Consider the following 16501-nt stretch of genomic DNA (forward strand, 5'->3'; position numbering starts at 1 on the left):
TCTATTCTGAATGAGAACCTTGCTGGATATAGTATTCTTGACTTTGTTCTTCTCATTTAGGACCCTGAATATATCCTGCCAGCACTTTCTGGCCTGCCTGGTGTCTGTGGAGAGGTCTGCTATTAATCTAATATTTCTCCCCATATAAGTTAGGGATCTCTTGTCTCTTGCTGCTTTAAGGATTTTTTTCTTTATCTTTGGAATTTGCAAGTTTCACTATTAAATGTCGAGGTCTTGAACATTTTTTATTGATTTTTTGGGGGGGGATCTCTGTATCTCCTGGGTCTGAATGCCTATTTCCCTCCCCAAATTAGGGAAGTTCTCAGCTATGATTTGTTCAAATATGCTTTCTGGTCCTCTGTCCCTTTCTGTGCCCTCTGGAACCCCAATTAAACAAAGATTTTTCCTTCTGAGGCTGTCATATTTCCCTTAACCTTTCCTCATGATCTTTTCATTGTTTTTCTTTTTTTCCTCACCTTTCTTCCTTGCCATCAACTTGTCTTCTATGTCACTCACTCTCTTTCTTCTACCTCATTAACTCTCGTTGTTAGACCTCCAGTTTGGATTACATCTCATTTAATTGATTTTTAATTTTGGCCTGATTAGATCTAAATTCTGCAGTCATGAAGACTCTTGATTCCATTATGCTTTTTTCCAGAGCCACCAGTAGCTTCATAATTGTGCTTCTGAATTGGCTTTCTGACATCTACTTGTAATCCAAATTCTGTTATTCTGTAGCAGAGAGTATGGTTTCTGATTCTTTCTTTTGTGGTGAGTTCTTCTTTCTAGTCATTTTGCCCAGCACAGAGTGGCTTGTTAGAAGCGCAAACTCTTCTCTCTGTAGTTTTCCAGCTGTTCTTTCTTTATATCTCAGGTTGAATTCATAGGTTTTCAGGATGATTTGAAAGTGATCTAGGTAAGTTGGTGGGGACAGGTGACTTGGGGACCCTACTTCTTCACCATCTTGCCCTTGCCCCCTTCGACTATTATTCTTGATGTGATAAGAAGAAAAGAATATTATACAGGTCAACTTATCTCAGATTTAAGAATTTTACTACTGATATAAAAAATTATTAACAAACTTATGAGGTGAAAAGTAAATGAGATTTTGCACAATTGTATGTACTAAGCCATAACAAGAACACAAGGGCTGTACAATCTGCCATTTATTTCTTTACTGGAACCTGATACATTCAGTGCCTCTTCTTGATATAAAGGGGTTATTTAAAAATTATCACAGATTTGATTTCTTAGCTCCAAAACACTTACTGGCAAGTGATTGAACTGAGTATGTGCTCACTTTGATTGCTCTCTGATTTGGAAGTTTTTTATACTTAAGATTCACCTTTTAGATTTCAAGCCATCTCATTTTGGCAAAATAGAAAGAATAAATAAGGTAATCCTTGTATAAGATGAATTATAATTTTTAAATGAAAAGTATAAAATGATCTATTTTCTTAAAAATAATTAGTATTTTTCATAACACAAAATTTGAAAAAAATTCAAAATCTACTTAGGGTATACTAAGAAAAGTATGACTTCTTATCTCAGAAAGGCCTTATTCTCTCTTCAGAGATACTGACCCTCTTCCACTTACTGCATTTGTATCAGAAATGTTCTACACACATTAAAGCATGCATTTATATAAATACTATCTTTATTAGTTATTGTTATATAACAAATTAATTGGCAGCTGAAAACAACGCACATTTATTATTTCAGTTTCTATGTGTCAAAAATCTGAAGATAGCTTAGCTGCACCTGCTGCTATATGATTTCCCACAAGGCTACTGTCAATGTATTGGTCAGGCAGGGTTCTCATCTGAAGGCTCGAACAGTAAAGGATGTTTCTAACCTCATGTCTGTTGGTAGGATTTAGTTTCTTATGGGTTACAGGACCAAGAGTCTCAATCCTTAACCAGTAGTATTCCAGAGGCCAGCCTCAGTTTCTTGCCAGCTTCAGTTTCTTGACATCTCTGACAAGGCAATAGGGAGAAGGCAATAGGGAGAGACTGAGAGTAAGACAAGTTAAAGTCTTAGAAAATTCTAATCATGAAAGTTATAAGCCCTCAACTCTGTGGTACCCTATAGGTTAGAAGCAAGTTACTTAAGGGGAGGGGTTTCCAAGGTCTATGAACAGCCATCATAGCATCCTACCAAAGTCTGGGCCCTGACTCTGAAGTATTCATATCACTTTCCCATGCCAAACACATTAACCTCCCCATCTCTAAAGTCCTTATAAGTACTAACCCATCACAGAATTTAATCCAAGTCCAAAATCTATCTCTAGGATCAGATTCAGGTTCAGACAAGTTGTTGAGTTGTTAAGTAGAACTCTTGGGACATAATTTGTCTTTATCTGACATGTGAGAGACAAGTTTCTGACTGTCTTCCCAGAATACAATTTTGAGCGAAGCATAGGTCAGCAGCCACACACATTCCTATTCAAAAGAAGGGAAAGGGGAAGTAAATAAGAATCCATAACAATTTTGAAATCCAGCTGGGCAAATGTTAGAAGGTCATTGATTATGTTCAAGGCTTGAGAGCAACTCTTTCAAACTAGTTTTCTTGTTGTTGTTGTTTTGTATATGTTTATGCATCCAGGTTAGAATTTTTTTTCCAGGAGTTGTTCAAAGGTGTTAATTGCTTTACTATATTTATTACTTTTCAAAGTTCCAATGGCCGTGGCCAGCAAATTTAGAAAGAAAACCTCAGCTAGTAGTGAATGGCTTTCTGGCTATTAAATTTGCCACCTCTTTGGATGTATTCCAAAAGTTAAGACAGCTTATGAAACACATACCTTTACAGCTAAGAAGCTAGTGAAAATCCTCATTTCTACCTCTCATAATGTCTATCTGTGGCAGTAGGAGAAGTGACAGTGACACACAGGCCACCTTACTTTGCCATGGAGCCAGGATAGTCGGAGGTGACAATATGAAGAAAGACTGGGGTCTCACTGAATTCTGACCTGGGGGCAGGGAGCCTGAGACTCAGACTCAGGCATGGACTTGGGCCCTGAGGCTTTCTCTCTTCCAGCCTTTATTGAGAGCTAGCAGATTGGCTATAGGAATGATTAACTTTGGAAGCAGAAGAAAACATGTTTACTTCAAAGGGTAAGAGAATAAGCTATTCAAGAAGGGGGACCAGGGATCCCTGGGTGGCGCAGCGGTTTAGCGCCTGCCTTTGGCCCAGGGCGCGATCCTGGAGACCCGGGATCGAATCCCACGTCGGGCTCCCGGTGCATGGAGCCTGCTTCTCCCTCTGCCTGTGTCTCTGTCTCTCTGTCTCTGTCTCTCTCTCTCTCTGTGACTATCATAAAAAAATTAAAAAAAAAGGGGGTGACCAGAGGATCTGTATCTGGAGAATATGGTCAAGAGTCAGTGTGCTGACTCAGGACCTCACGTTTCCCCAGTGTGCAAGGGGTAGAAGATTCAGTCCTCAGATAAGCTCTGCAGTTGGTCACCCACATTCTTTTTAATTCTTTTACATCCATTCTAGACTAGCTGAGTATATACTTGAGGAACATAGTTATAATATTGCCCTTACAAAGATGGGTAGATGTGGCCAAAGTGCAGGAAGCAAGTTTTTCCTTGGTTTGTTTCATTGTTCTGGTCTGAGTTTTGAGAACTCCTGGCTCTGTGTTCTGCGCTCTTGGTTTCCTCCTCTGAGTCTCCCTGCTTTTTTTTTTTTTTCATGTAAAGTAGCATGTGTTTGCACCAGAATAGTTTTCTCAATGTGCTCACTGTCAGTAGAAATTTAGAGGAGACCAACAGTGTCATTTCATTTTCTATTCTTTGTTTCTTTCAGTTAAAATGGTCAGTGTTTTTGGTGACAGGATTTTCTTATAACTCTGTAGGCCTTTGGTGAATTTCATTGAGATTCACTCCATTAGACAAAGGCCACACTCCAAATGTCTTCTTGATAAGCCCTCTTCTACCTTGGTCTCCTATAGAGGCTGAGGCACTTTACTATAAATAGCATAAAGGAACCAGTTGGCATATTCACTACTTCACTTGGACATTTCCTTAGCTAGATAACCAATGTTTTTCATGTCAATGCTATTTTCCACATAACTGAGATAAAAATTTTGCTAAGCTTTCTACCACTGATGCCCCTTCTTCCAGTTTCCAGGAATACATCTCTCACTTCTTTTGAGTCCTCATTGACAGTGTTCTCAATGTTCAAATTTCTACTGATAGCCTGGCCAAGGGAATTTAGGCTTTCTCTATTGTGCTTTTTCAGATCCCTTTAGCCTTCAACTACAGTCCAGTTGAAAAGCCATTTCTATGCTTTGTTATAGAAGTATCCCACTTCCAGGTATCAAAATATGTATTGGTTATCTATTGCGATGTAACAAATTATCACAAAAATGGCTTAAAACAATGCATATTCAGTATCTTAGTTTCTCTTGGTCAAGTGCTCAGACATGGCCTCCCTGGGTCCTCTGTTTCTAGGCTTTTCAAAGGCTTTAATCAAAGTGTCTACAGGCCTGGGGTTTCATCTGAACACTCCACTTGGAAAGACTCCTCATACAAGCTCTCTTTGTGGGCCGTTAGATTGAGTTCCGAGCTAACTGTTGGCCCAAGGCTGCCCTCAATTCCTTCCCAGGGGATATCTCCAGCATGGCTACTTGATATACCAGAGCATGTAAGCACAGGCGACAAGCTACTATCAAGATGGAGGTTATAATCGCATGTAACATAAATTTTTGATATCCCATCACCTTTGTCATAGTCTATTTGTTAGAAACAAGTCACAGGCTTCATCTAACTCAAAGTGTAGGGATTACATAAGGGTGTCAATACTGGAGGCAAAAATCTTTGGGGACATTTTAGAGTCTGCCCACCAAAATTTTTTTCATAATTTTCTTCCCACCAAATATATAATTTGACAATCATTTCATATAAGCATATATAGATATATGTATATCTTAAAATGGCTTCTTTTTAAAAAAATTTAAATATTTTATTTATTTAATCAAGAGAGACACAGAGAGAAAGAGAGAAAGAGGCAGAGGCATAGGCAGAAGGAGGAGCAGGCTCCATGCAGGGAGCCTGACATGGGACTTGATCCCAGGTTTCCAGAATCATGCCCTGGGCTGAAGGTGGTGCTAAACCACTGAGCCACCCGGGCTGCCCATTAAAATGGTTTCTTAATATTTTTTATTTACAAATAAGTCTTTCTATGTGTAATAACCTTAATTGGTGTTATTTTATAAAGGAAAACTCAATGTAAAATGAAAGGCATGAAATCTCTTATGAGTAGGCTTCATAACCCTGTAATATGCAAGTGAGCATATTTGGCTGAATTTATTCTACTCCACAGAACTGTTTTTCAAAAATTCTTATGGTCTTCTCTGTACTAAAATTCATGTAGTAATAACAGTGACAAGCCCTTTTTTACTTGTCATTTATCATGTCTTTTCTCCCAAACTTTGATTCAAGCTTAGTGGAGAGAATTGAAATATTGGCAGAGTTCTCAGCTTAATTTGTAGCTTTCTAAGGGCTTAATCATATGGCCATGATGAAGTCAAACTTGAAAAATGGTAATAATTGTATTAATCTAACAAACTATTAGGTATTGTGAATCTAAAATGCAAAGCTGGTGTCACCTAGTAATAAAAAGAACATGTAGAAATTTCTGTGGGTCAAATATTTGAGTCAAAGCTGTTTGAAACTATAAGGAGAGAGAGGAAACATTGCACTTTGAATGCTTGGTTGATTTGTTGCATGCAGAAACCTGTTTCTGTATCACTGGATTTTTTTTTGCTCATATGATTTCTAGTCTCCAAACTTTTGTTTGGCCACGTGTTTCATAGACATTCCTATTAAATGAAGTACAGAAATATGACATTTAAAAGTTTATCTCAACACTTTCTTCCCGAATCTGAAAAAAATTAGATTTGACATTAGAAACAGGAAATCTACTAAATTCTACTAACTTCCCAATATCACATATCACCTTCCAATAATCACCCTTCAATAGTAGAAAACAGAAATATTGAAGTTAATCTTTAATGTATAAAAATGTCATCTTTAAAAACAAATTTTCATTGGTTGTAGTGGGACTCTTTAGTCCCATGAATTTTCAAGAAAATCTGTCTGTATATATATATATATATATTATATAGATATAGTAAAATTTCACAGGAAGTTACCCTGCATTTTCCTTAATTTGCTCAACTGATTTGCCTCAACTTGTGGGTTTTCTCCTCCAACTAACACTGTGAAATAAGAATGGAAGACATGGAAACTGACTCCCAGTTTGAAGACAGACTCATTACCACACTGATATTTCTGCAGGAAACGGGTGTGTGGCTGGATATTTAGGTTTCTCCTATTTAATTAGCATGTGGGAGTTTCAAAACTCTATTATTTCACATATGTTTATGATCCAATGGTGGAACACTCCAGAAAAAGACATCATATATGTTGTTGCTTCTAATCAGTTTTATTGTTTCCTAGTTTTCAATAAAATAATTGCATTATTTTTCATGCAATGCTTTTCCCTCTCTTTCTCTTTCTCCCTTTCTCTCTCCTTTTCCCCCCATTTTTCAATGATTTTTGGCCAGCGATAGTATACAGATCAACTTGCTTTCATTTGGCTATTTTTGTGCTCATAAATGTGTTTTTTATTGTTTTTTGTTTTTTTTTTTTATTTTCCAGAAATGAACTTTAATGTTTAGAGGTAAGGGCTGCTATTGGTTTTGTTAGTGGTTGTAAGCAACTACAAAAATAGAAAACACTTATGTTGGCAGTTCTTATATGCTATTCTAAACACACATAATCCTCACAATAACTATGTAAATTAGGTACTATGATTATAATACTGATTTTATAGGTGAGGAGATTGGATCACAGTATTTTATTATATTATCAGTGTGGTTTATATGCAAGTGGTAACATATTTTATAAGTGTTATGAAGCTGGAATATAGTCAATTCTAATTTTAGGCAATTGCTTAAATTTCACTCTAGAAGATGGCTGCTCAGCAGACTTTTTCTCTAAAGATTCAGATGGTATACATTTCAAGCTTAACTGGCCACCAGATCTGTTACAGCTAAAATGAAAATATGTAAGTGAATAGATCTGACTATATTTCAATAAAACTTTATTTATAAAATAAAAAGGGGGCCAGATTTGGCAATGGGTCAAAATTTATGAATTTCTGATCCAGAATATTTTAAAAAATCCATTATGTATTCATGTATTCTTAAATTGAAAAAAAAAATACAGAGCTTCTACCTCCTTTGATGCATAGATTCATTTTCCTTAGAGAATAGATCAGGAACCTCTGTGAGGGAGTGCCTTACCTTAAAAATGAAAGATTTTCCTCAGGCTTTAGGTTTAAAGTATATGGTAAATGTATACTTACCTCTAAAAAGTAAATGTAGTACAAATGCATTTTTTCCATCAATTCTAAGATGCACAATTTTTATACTCGAATACCCATAAAACCAGAATATTTTTTGCAGCTTATAGTGTCTTATATTCAAAGAAATAGAGAATTGGCACCAAAAACAAACCTGTAGTTGAATAAATTGCTTTTATTACACATTTCAGGAATTGGGAAGGCATGCAGAACTAACATAGTGTTGAAAATGACTTCTAGGATTTGGGTTTTTATTAACATATGGGGGAGGGTCTATAGACATGGATATTTGCAATGGGTTGGATGTTGTCAGAAAGTGTGGGTAATTTTATGACTGGGTATCTTAATAAATCTCATCGGAAGATGGGAGGGATAGATCAAGGCTAACTTGTAGTTGGTAAAGGGGCAGTAGTCACTCATATTATCCAAGTAGAGGCATATTTAGTCATTACTTAGCTTGGACAGTGTTCATAATTACAGAGTGGTTATCCTTTTTGTCTCAATTCATCATGGTCACAGAGTGGCCTTGTCTGATGTTGTGTTCCATGTGAGTGTTCACATTCAAAAATAGATGCCATGGCCTCCCTTTGCATGCCAGGCAGTCTCAGGACATCACAAGTTGCTCTTCTCTATTTCAATACAATGTTATATTGATCAACTTATTTTTTTTTAAAGATTTTATTGATTCATGAGAGACATAGAGAGAGAGACAGAGACAGAGACACAGGCAGAGGGAGAAGCAGGCTCCACACAGGGAGCCTGACATGGGACTCGATCTCTTCACCCTGGGCTGAAGGCAGCGCTAAACTGCTGAGCCACCGGGGCTGCCCTCAACTTATGTTTCTAAATACTTTTAGTAGATATCAAAGAGCTCTCTAGATAGTCTTCATTCTTAGAATTTAAGATTATTCTAAGTAATTAAGTTCAGACTTTAGTGCCTAACACATTTTCCTGAATAGAGTAGGTCCACTGTTAAATGAATTAATTCCACTTGTAAGGTATAGTATTTCCCATGACAACTGATGACTGAATGCCACATAGAATGTATAGTCACACTTGAGTCATGGGCTTCTGTTTTTTCACTGAAACACTGGAAAGTTTTCAATCTGTTTTCCTACTCTTATCTAAGGTAATACCACTTTCAAAACAAAATGATTTACACTTAAGCCAAAGACCTCTGAAACATGGAATTGACTTACAGAAATGTATTAAGTATTCACTCTAAAAGACAAAATAAAAAGCTAAAAATGATTCCAATAACCTTATGTTTTAGTACTTCTGATTGGAGAATTATTGAGTGATTTAGTAGGGTTCCTACTGCTTTCCAAGTTTTTGTCCCAGAAATTATAAGCCAGGTAATAAGGACTGAAAAGCTCTATTGTCAAGACTTGGAAAAATAGGGAAGAAACAGTTAGAAGGAACATAGCAAACAAAGCACATTGGATCTTGTACAGTGGGAATATTCTGCACAGGTAATGGAGATGTCAGAGTCATTTAAATTCTTGACTTAAATTTTATGGTTAAGTGCATCATTCTTTTCCAGAAATTCTTCAAATGTCATCTTTTTCACAGCAGCATCATTCTCAAAAATAAAATGAAAAGAAACTTGTTTCTGAAAGTGTCATATTTTAACACCAAGAGCAGAGAGTTGTAAAGCATGTGTGTGTGTGTGTTTACATAAGTAGGGACTCATAGAATCATTTAAGCAAGAAGTTTTCTGAAAAATTTTCTAGAACGCTCTAAGTGTTAGGATGGAGTTTACTTAAAATGGAATTTAGTTCTGACTTACTGAATCGCTAAAGTACTCCTTGTTAAACTGTCACTCAGAGGCTAAGAATTAGAAAAAGCTATTATTGATTTAATACAGTCTTTGGAACTTTGCAGTTTAATAATGAGGATTGTCCACATGTGGACAAGAATGTGTATTATTGCTATTTTAATGTAATCAAATTTAAAGTTGATGATATAATAAGAGCAAGGTGAGTAGATATAAGCTATGGTTCCAGACCTAGTTTTGGTTATGGGTTATGACTTCACAGCTAACGATTAATAGAATACATTATAAATTCAAAAATTAGATAAGAAACTAAAGTGGTTATGAATAGACCAATAATAAGAGTGTGCCATGATGTTACTATGAGAGATTTGTTTATATTTATAGGTTGCCAAAATGGCATTGACCATAATGGAAATATTTGGTTAATGTGTTTATCTTAAAATTAAAAATTTTAAAAATCAGGGCACCTGGGTGGCTCCATCGGTGAAGTGTCTGCCTTCAGCTCAGGTCATGATCCTTGGGTCCTAGGATCAAGCTCTGAGTCAGGTTCCCTTGTCAGCGGGGAGTCTGCTTCTCCCTCTCCCTCTGATTTTTAAAATCAAAGATCATCTTTAAAAAAAAAGGAAAAAGATAAATTACAAACAAAGACAATGTATGTGCCCTCAGTTCTCCTTTTCTCACAGCTGTGGAAAACCATGAGTTAAAGCAAAGGAATGATTACCCTAAATTCAGGTTAGTGATCAGCTCTGGACATAAGGAAGGAGTCCACCATGAGGGAAGGCACAATGGAGGCTTTAATGTTATTGGTAATATGCTTTGTATTAAGCTCAGAGGTGAATACATGGTTACTCTTCCTTATAACACTGTTGTTATATACCATACTTTCAGCGCATATTGTGTTAGTATACATAGACTTGGGACAGACCACCTGGCATCATCAATTTGCACTATAGTACCTCTTAGTTGTGTGAGGTATATGCTTCAAATGGATGCTAGGATGCTAGGATAACACATAGTAAGTCCTCAATAAATATCAGCTGTTATTTTTGTGGCAAAGCTTCACAAAAGTCACTTGCAGACTTATTTAATCAACAGACAATCTTCTAAAGCTAGTATCTTTAACAACAGTTTATAGAGAAACAGATTTATGGTTCCCAACTTAAATGCCATTATCTTGGTCATATAGTTAGTGTGGAATACCATCAGAAGTCGTTATTATACTCTAAATCATAATTAGTCTATTATAAAATGCCTACAAGGAACTCAGTGTTAAAAAGAAGACAGTGCCATGGGACGCCTGGGTGGCTCAGTGGTTGAGCATCTGCCTTTGGCTCAGGGCATGATCCCAGGGTCTTGGGATCAAGTCCCACATTGGGTTCCCTGCATGGAGTCTGCTTCTCCCTCTGCCTGTGTCTCTGCCTGTGTCTCTCATGAATAAATAAATACAATCTTAAAAAAAGATTAAAAATAAAAAAGAAGACAGTGTCAAAAAGTAACCAGGCCTGGCATCAGAATACCTGTGCTTTCTCTCTGTTCCTCTGCCAATTAGCCTGTGACTGTAGCCATTTATCCTCTGTGGGCTTTGGGATGTGATTTAGGCTGGATAAGGTTATATCTGAAGCACAATTTTAGCTCTAGGATTATGTCATATCTTTGATATTTTTTTCTTATTACTGCTGATATTTTTGTAAGGTTTGACAAGAGAGTAGGTGGAGTGGGGGTACATCCAAGTTAATTTTCCAAGATAAATTTGGCTTCTTGTTAGTCTATTTCTTATTCTTTATTTGCTTCACTCTTGCTTTGTTTTCTTGTCTCTTTCTCTTTTTATGTGTATCAACATAAAACCATTTTTGTTCTCTTCAGCATTTTTTATTAGGAAAAAATAAAATCTATGTCTTTGGTATAGAAATGGAGCTTTCTAAAACTATGCATCAACTATATAGCCATAGTCTCATAGAGAATATAACATACTTTTGACCAGCTCTATAATCCCGGGGTTCAGAAGTGGTATAATGTGTATCTTTAAATTGCTGAAAATATTTTACTTGTTTTGCAGTCCATGAAGCTTATACTGGGGAAATAAAGAAAGGAAATATGGAAGGTCCTCACATTTCTATTATTACTTGGAAAGTAGTTAGATTGCCTAGCATACAGGAAGCAATGAATAAAAATCAGTTGCTATTATTGCTAATACTAATAAAACATAATTAGACCTAAGAAGTGAAACAGTTTAAGCTATGAGTCAATTACCTGGTAGGATAAATAAAAATTTTAGTAGAGTTTGAAGATTGTATTTTGGAATATATAACAGACTCTGGGATCCTAGAAAGAGGGGAGTTGCTGGGGGCGCTGGAAACATATCTCTGATTTTGCATTTACCATATCATATCTCTGATTTTGCATTTACCTTGGGATAGTCTTTGGGTAAGCAATCACACAGGTAAAGATGTGAAAACAGCTTTTATATTGGTGAACAATTATTTAAACTCTGAGCTCTTAAGTTAGGTGACCCACTTGGAAATACTAATAAATATTTACATAAATGCCATTCTTAATGTACTTCACATACATTAAGCAGCCCTAAAATTATACTGTAAATGAAATAACCAGAAGAAACCAAATACAAAAAGGCACTAATATTACTAGGAGTGTTGGAATTTATTTGTAAGGCAAGTGAGCAATGATCACAAGAAAATTGTGTGGATAATGAGAAAATAAACTGATTTGGAGGGAATTCAATATGCATTCAAATAACATCAATTCTATAACTACTCTGGGTAAAAAGACTCTGTATTGGCTTTATGGTCTTAAAAACAAAAGGATAAATTAATTTTTATGGGAAATAAGAGAAGAGTTTTAGAAAAAGCCTGATAACTGCTCCTTCTGCTCCTTCTGCCACTGATACATTTGAATAACACCCTTCTGTTGTTAAGATATCAGAGAGTACAAAAGCCAACTAACTCCAAAAGAAGCAAATATGCATGTTTTCTGAATCTTCTAAAGATTGCCTCCAAAGGATTGTCTGTATATGTGAATAAAGCATCCAAAAAGCTTTCACCATCATCAAAACCTTTCCCTTTTCTAAGCAAATATTTCTTTTTTTTTTTAATTTTTTTTTCAATTTTTATTTATTTATGATAGTCATAGAGAGAGAGAGAGAGGCAGAGACATAGGCCGAGGGAGAAGCAGGCTCCATGCACCGGGAGCCCGACGTGGGATTCGATCCCGGGTCTCCAGGATCGCGCCCTGGGCCAAAGGCAGGCGCCAAACCGCTGCGCCACCCAGGGATCCCTAAGCAAATATTTCAATGAAATAGTTATTTTTCTCTGCAAACATATTTTACTCTTAAATGATGATGCATTCAGATTTTCTTTCTGAGACAGAATTATATTCTATTTGTAGCAATTATGATATAAAAATATAGGTGTCCTTACAGATATTGGTAGTTTTATTAATATATTTTCTGAATATCCTTTTTCAATAACATATTTTGATGAATTATTTTAAGAAGCTCATCAGTTGCCAATTATTTGTAAAGAAATATTGATTTTATCAGGCCAAGTTTGAAGAGTATTTACACATTCAACATTTTGCACCAAATAATTTTATTTTATTAAAAAATTTTTTTTATTGGAGTTCAATTTGCCAACATATAGCATAACACCCAGTGCTCATCCCACCAAGTGCCTCCCTCAGTGCCCATCACCCAGTCACCCCAATCCCCTGCCCACTTCCCCTTCCACTATCCCTTGTTCATTTCCCAGAGTTAGGCATCTCTCATGTTTTGTCACCCTCACTGATATTTTCACTCATTTTCTCTCCTTTCCCTTTATTCCCTTTCACTAATTTTTATATTCCCCAAATGAATGAGACCATATAATGTTTGTCCTTCTCCGATTGACTTACTTCACTCAGCATAATACCCTCCAGTTCCATCCACGTTGAAGCAAATGGTGGGTATTTGTCGTTTCTAATGGTTGAGGAATAATCCATTGTATACATAGACCACATCTTCTTTATCCATTCATCTTTCGATGGACACCGAGGCTCCTTCCACAGTTTGGCTATTGTGGACATTGCTGCTATAAACATGCACCAAATAATTTTAGGATAGTAATAAATGTACTTGGTACAATGTAAAATATTAAAATGACTTTCTCTGTTTTTTTCTCTGCTCCCTTATCCATTTTTCTCCATATGAAAATAAGCATATTAAATAAGTTGCTCTGGAATCTTTTTTTTTTTTTAAGATTTTATTTATTTATTCATAGAGACATAGAGAGAGAGGCAGAGAGAGAAGCAGGCCCCATGCAGGGAACCCGATGTGGGACTCAATCCCAGGTCTCCAGGATCACACCCCGGGCTGCAGGCGGCACTAAACCGCTGTGCCCCCAGGGCTGCCCAGTTGCTCTCAAATCTTAATGTCACTTAAAGATTGAGTGACGGTCAGGCATTTTCGTAGGAAACCTTCAGGAAACTGAACTACTTAGAAATTGGGAATTTTAAGAGTGCTATATTTCAAACCTATTATTTTCTAACATTTTATTTTAATTTTAAACTTATTTTAGTTTTGAGAGGAGAAACAGGAAGAATTGTGAAAGAAAAAGAACCCCACAATAATTTGGATACATTCTTTTCAGAACCTAAGAGTTCAATGAATCAATGTAAGTTTCTAATAATAGTCTATATTTTAACTTATTTGTTGGTTCTATATTAATTTGAAAGAGCAGCATTCTGGGAAAATTACACCCTAAGTACAATAATGAAATTTTATTTTTCCTAGAAGTTGACTCTGTGTGTGTGTGTGTGTGTGTGTGCATACATGCATGTGCATTGGAAATATGAAGGGGAGAGAGAAATCTGACTTACTAATTAAATCCATAAAGTTATGGTAACTGAGCTTTAATCTATTTCCATTGTCCCATCATGGTGAGGCAGGTCTAGGTATAAGGAAAAGAATTAATGTTTGAGGAGGAAAGTTGCCTATCCAAGTAAGCCTAATACAAACAACTATACCTTGATATGCTAGCTAACTGGGGATACTCAAAGAACTTATATATTGCATCTTCTTATTCATTTATTCATTCACTCATTTGTGTTCATTTATTTTACACGTATTTATTGAGTATCTACAACTTACCAGGAGCTAATATGATACTAGGAGTACACTGGGAATAAAACAGACATGGTTCTATTCTTCATGGAATTACAATCTGATTGGGATTGGGGTGCTGGATGTGTGATCAGTAGGAAATAATCAAATACCAAAATATATTCTCCTTCAGGAAAACATACAGAAAGTATGTGACAAGCATAAGATAGCCAGAGGATGTCTAGAAAAGCTTTCCTAAGGCAATGACATTTGAAAGAAGACTGGAAAGATGAGTAGAAGTTAATCAGCTCTACAGACAAAGGCATTCAGGGAGGAAAGAATGGCATTTCAAAAATTCTGGGGAAGAAGGGAGCATGGTTCCTTTAAGGAACTGAAATTTGGACAATTTAATGGGATGAAGAGAAGAAGACTTGCACACTATGATGCTATAGGGCTTGACAGTGACCAGATTTGGTCCTTAATGCTAAGGGAAGTTATTTATTAAAGTATTAAATGAAGGCACAGCAGGATGGTTAGATCTGCAATGCCCCTGGGATTTCAGGGTGGAAGATGGACTAGAGCAACCCAAGAGTAGATGTGCATGACTATTAGCAGGGAACTATCATAAACAAGGAAAAAATGATAGGAGGTCAGTCTAGATGTGGTGAAACAGATAAGTTTTATAAGATATTTTGGGGACAACATATCAGGCACTGGGGTGAGATAGTAAAATTTGAAGGTCTACCAGTTTACTTCAGGGGGGTATTTGTATTATATTGAGTTGGAAGGGCTTTTAAATTGTCCATGGAGATTCAAAACACTAATTGGATGTGTATAATTGGAAATGTTGAATATATCTTGGGCTAGAGGTTTACATTTAGGAATCAACATCATATATAAGTGACATCTGAAAGTTTGTAAGAGTTAGCTAAAAACATGTAGAAACTGGAAAGAAAATTATAATAGTAGTTTGAGAAACAGAAAGAAGAATGCCTAAAAATGCCTAAAGGAGATTAGAAAGAAGAGGCAAAAAAGGTAAAAAAAAAAAAAAAAAAAAAAAAGAAGAGAACAAAAGGGATAGTAAATCTTTTAATTGTAATGATATGGAAAGCTACTGAGACAAAGATGGAAAATGTTCCTTTAGAGGAACATGGAATGTCACAAAGTTATTGGAGTCTGATAAGAGCAATTCTAGTGGTATGGCAGGCATGGAAGGATGGCTATCTTGGGTGCAGGAGTAAATGGAATGTGAGGATGGGAGAGGGGGTGAAGATAATGCTCTAGTGGGAGACAGGAGTGGGAAGATAAAAAAAGGCCCCTTACCCCCACCTCCGTGTGGCCCATCCACGATGGGTAATAGTTGAGCATGTTGAAATGCTGATGGAGAAGGAACCAGTTGAGAAGGAAATTTTGAATATAGGAAACATAAAAATAGAGAAAATATAAAAAGTATTGAATAGGGAAAAACAGTAGAAGTCACTGGGATCCCCTTAATCCAATCAAGTATTTAACTTGAAATTGGAGTGCAATTTCAGCATGGCTTTTTCTACCTCTGCTTTGGCCCATATTGTAGGGTGTAGATTTCTAGGGATACTGACTGTTTTGTAGGACCTTGCTATTTAGTATGACTTCATTTTCAACTCTCAATCAGCTTGAGATTACAGATAACTCAGCTCTGCCTTTTTTGGTGACTTTATGTTTACTTTTTAGCATCTTGCTCTTTCCTGGCTAAAAATGCATTGGGACAGGGAGGGAGAGCACTGCATTTGGCATAACTTCCTTACACCTTCCTTCTCAAGATTTTGGCTCATTGACTTATGAATGATTGGCCAGCAGCAAACTCCAACTTTTGCCTCCCTTCCCCCAGGAGATTGTCAAATCTTGCCTTGCTCTGCTGCATCTTTGCTTTATTTCTATGAGTGGTTTATCAGCTTCTGGCTCTATGCTACACATTAGCAAATATCCTGAGCAGAAAAGCTCACATTTCTCGGGTTCCCTTTTCTCCAAGATCTTGGCCTCTCAAATGCTAGTTTCTTTAGCAATTCTGCAATGTATTCAAGCAAATGATGCATTTTATCCAACTCTTCTGATTATTTCTGGTGGAACATGGCTTTGCTATAAGTGATTGTATTATAACCCAACATGGCAATGTTGTGCTTCATCTAACTTTAAATATAATGAGTAATTCAATAAAAATCTCAAAAGTTATGCTCAAAACGTTCTTTACTTTACACAGGTATATCATGATAATTGTGATTCAT

The 16501-nt window shown here is 36.3% G+C and overlaps 1 long non-coding RNA gene across 1 annotated transcript; it reads right to left on the reverse strand.

Moving 5' to 3' along the window:
* Positions 1-1661: 1661 nt before the first annotated feature.
* On the reverse strand, positions 1662-15246 carry LOC112660836 (uncharacterized). The gene is made up of 4 exons (XR_003137239.2): positions 13055-15246; positions 9616-9757; positions 2251-2441; positions 1662-1976 (listed from the first exon to the last, which is right to left on the reverse strand). It is a non-coding gene; the product is annotated as an uncharacterized LOC112660836 (long non-coding RNA).
* Positions 15247-16501: the final 1255 nt, after the last annotated feature.

This window comes from Canis lupus, chromosome 4 (genome assembly GCF_003254725.2).
Source record: "Canis lupus dingo isolate Sandy chromosome 4, ASM325472v2, whole genome shotgun sequence".
Lineage (NCBI taxonomy): Eukaryota > Metazoa > Chordata > Mammalia > Carnivora > Canidae > Canis > Canis lupus.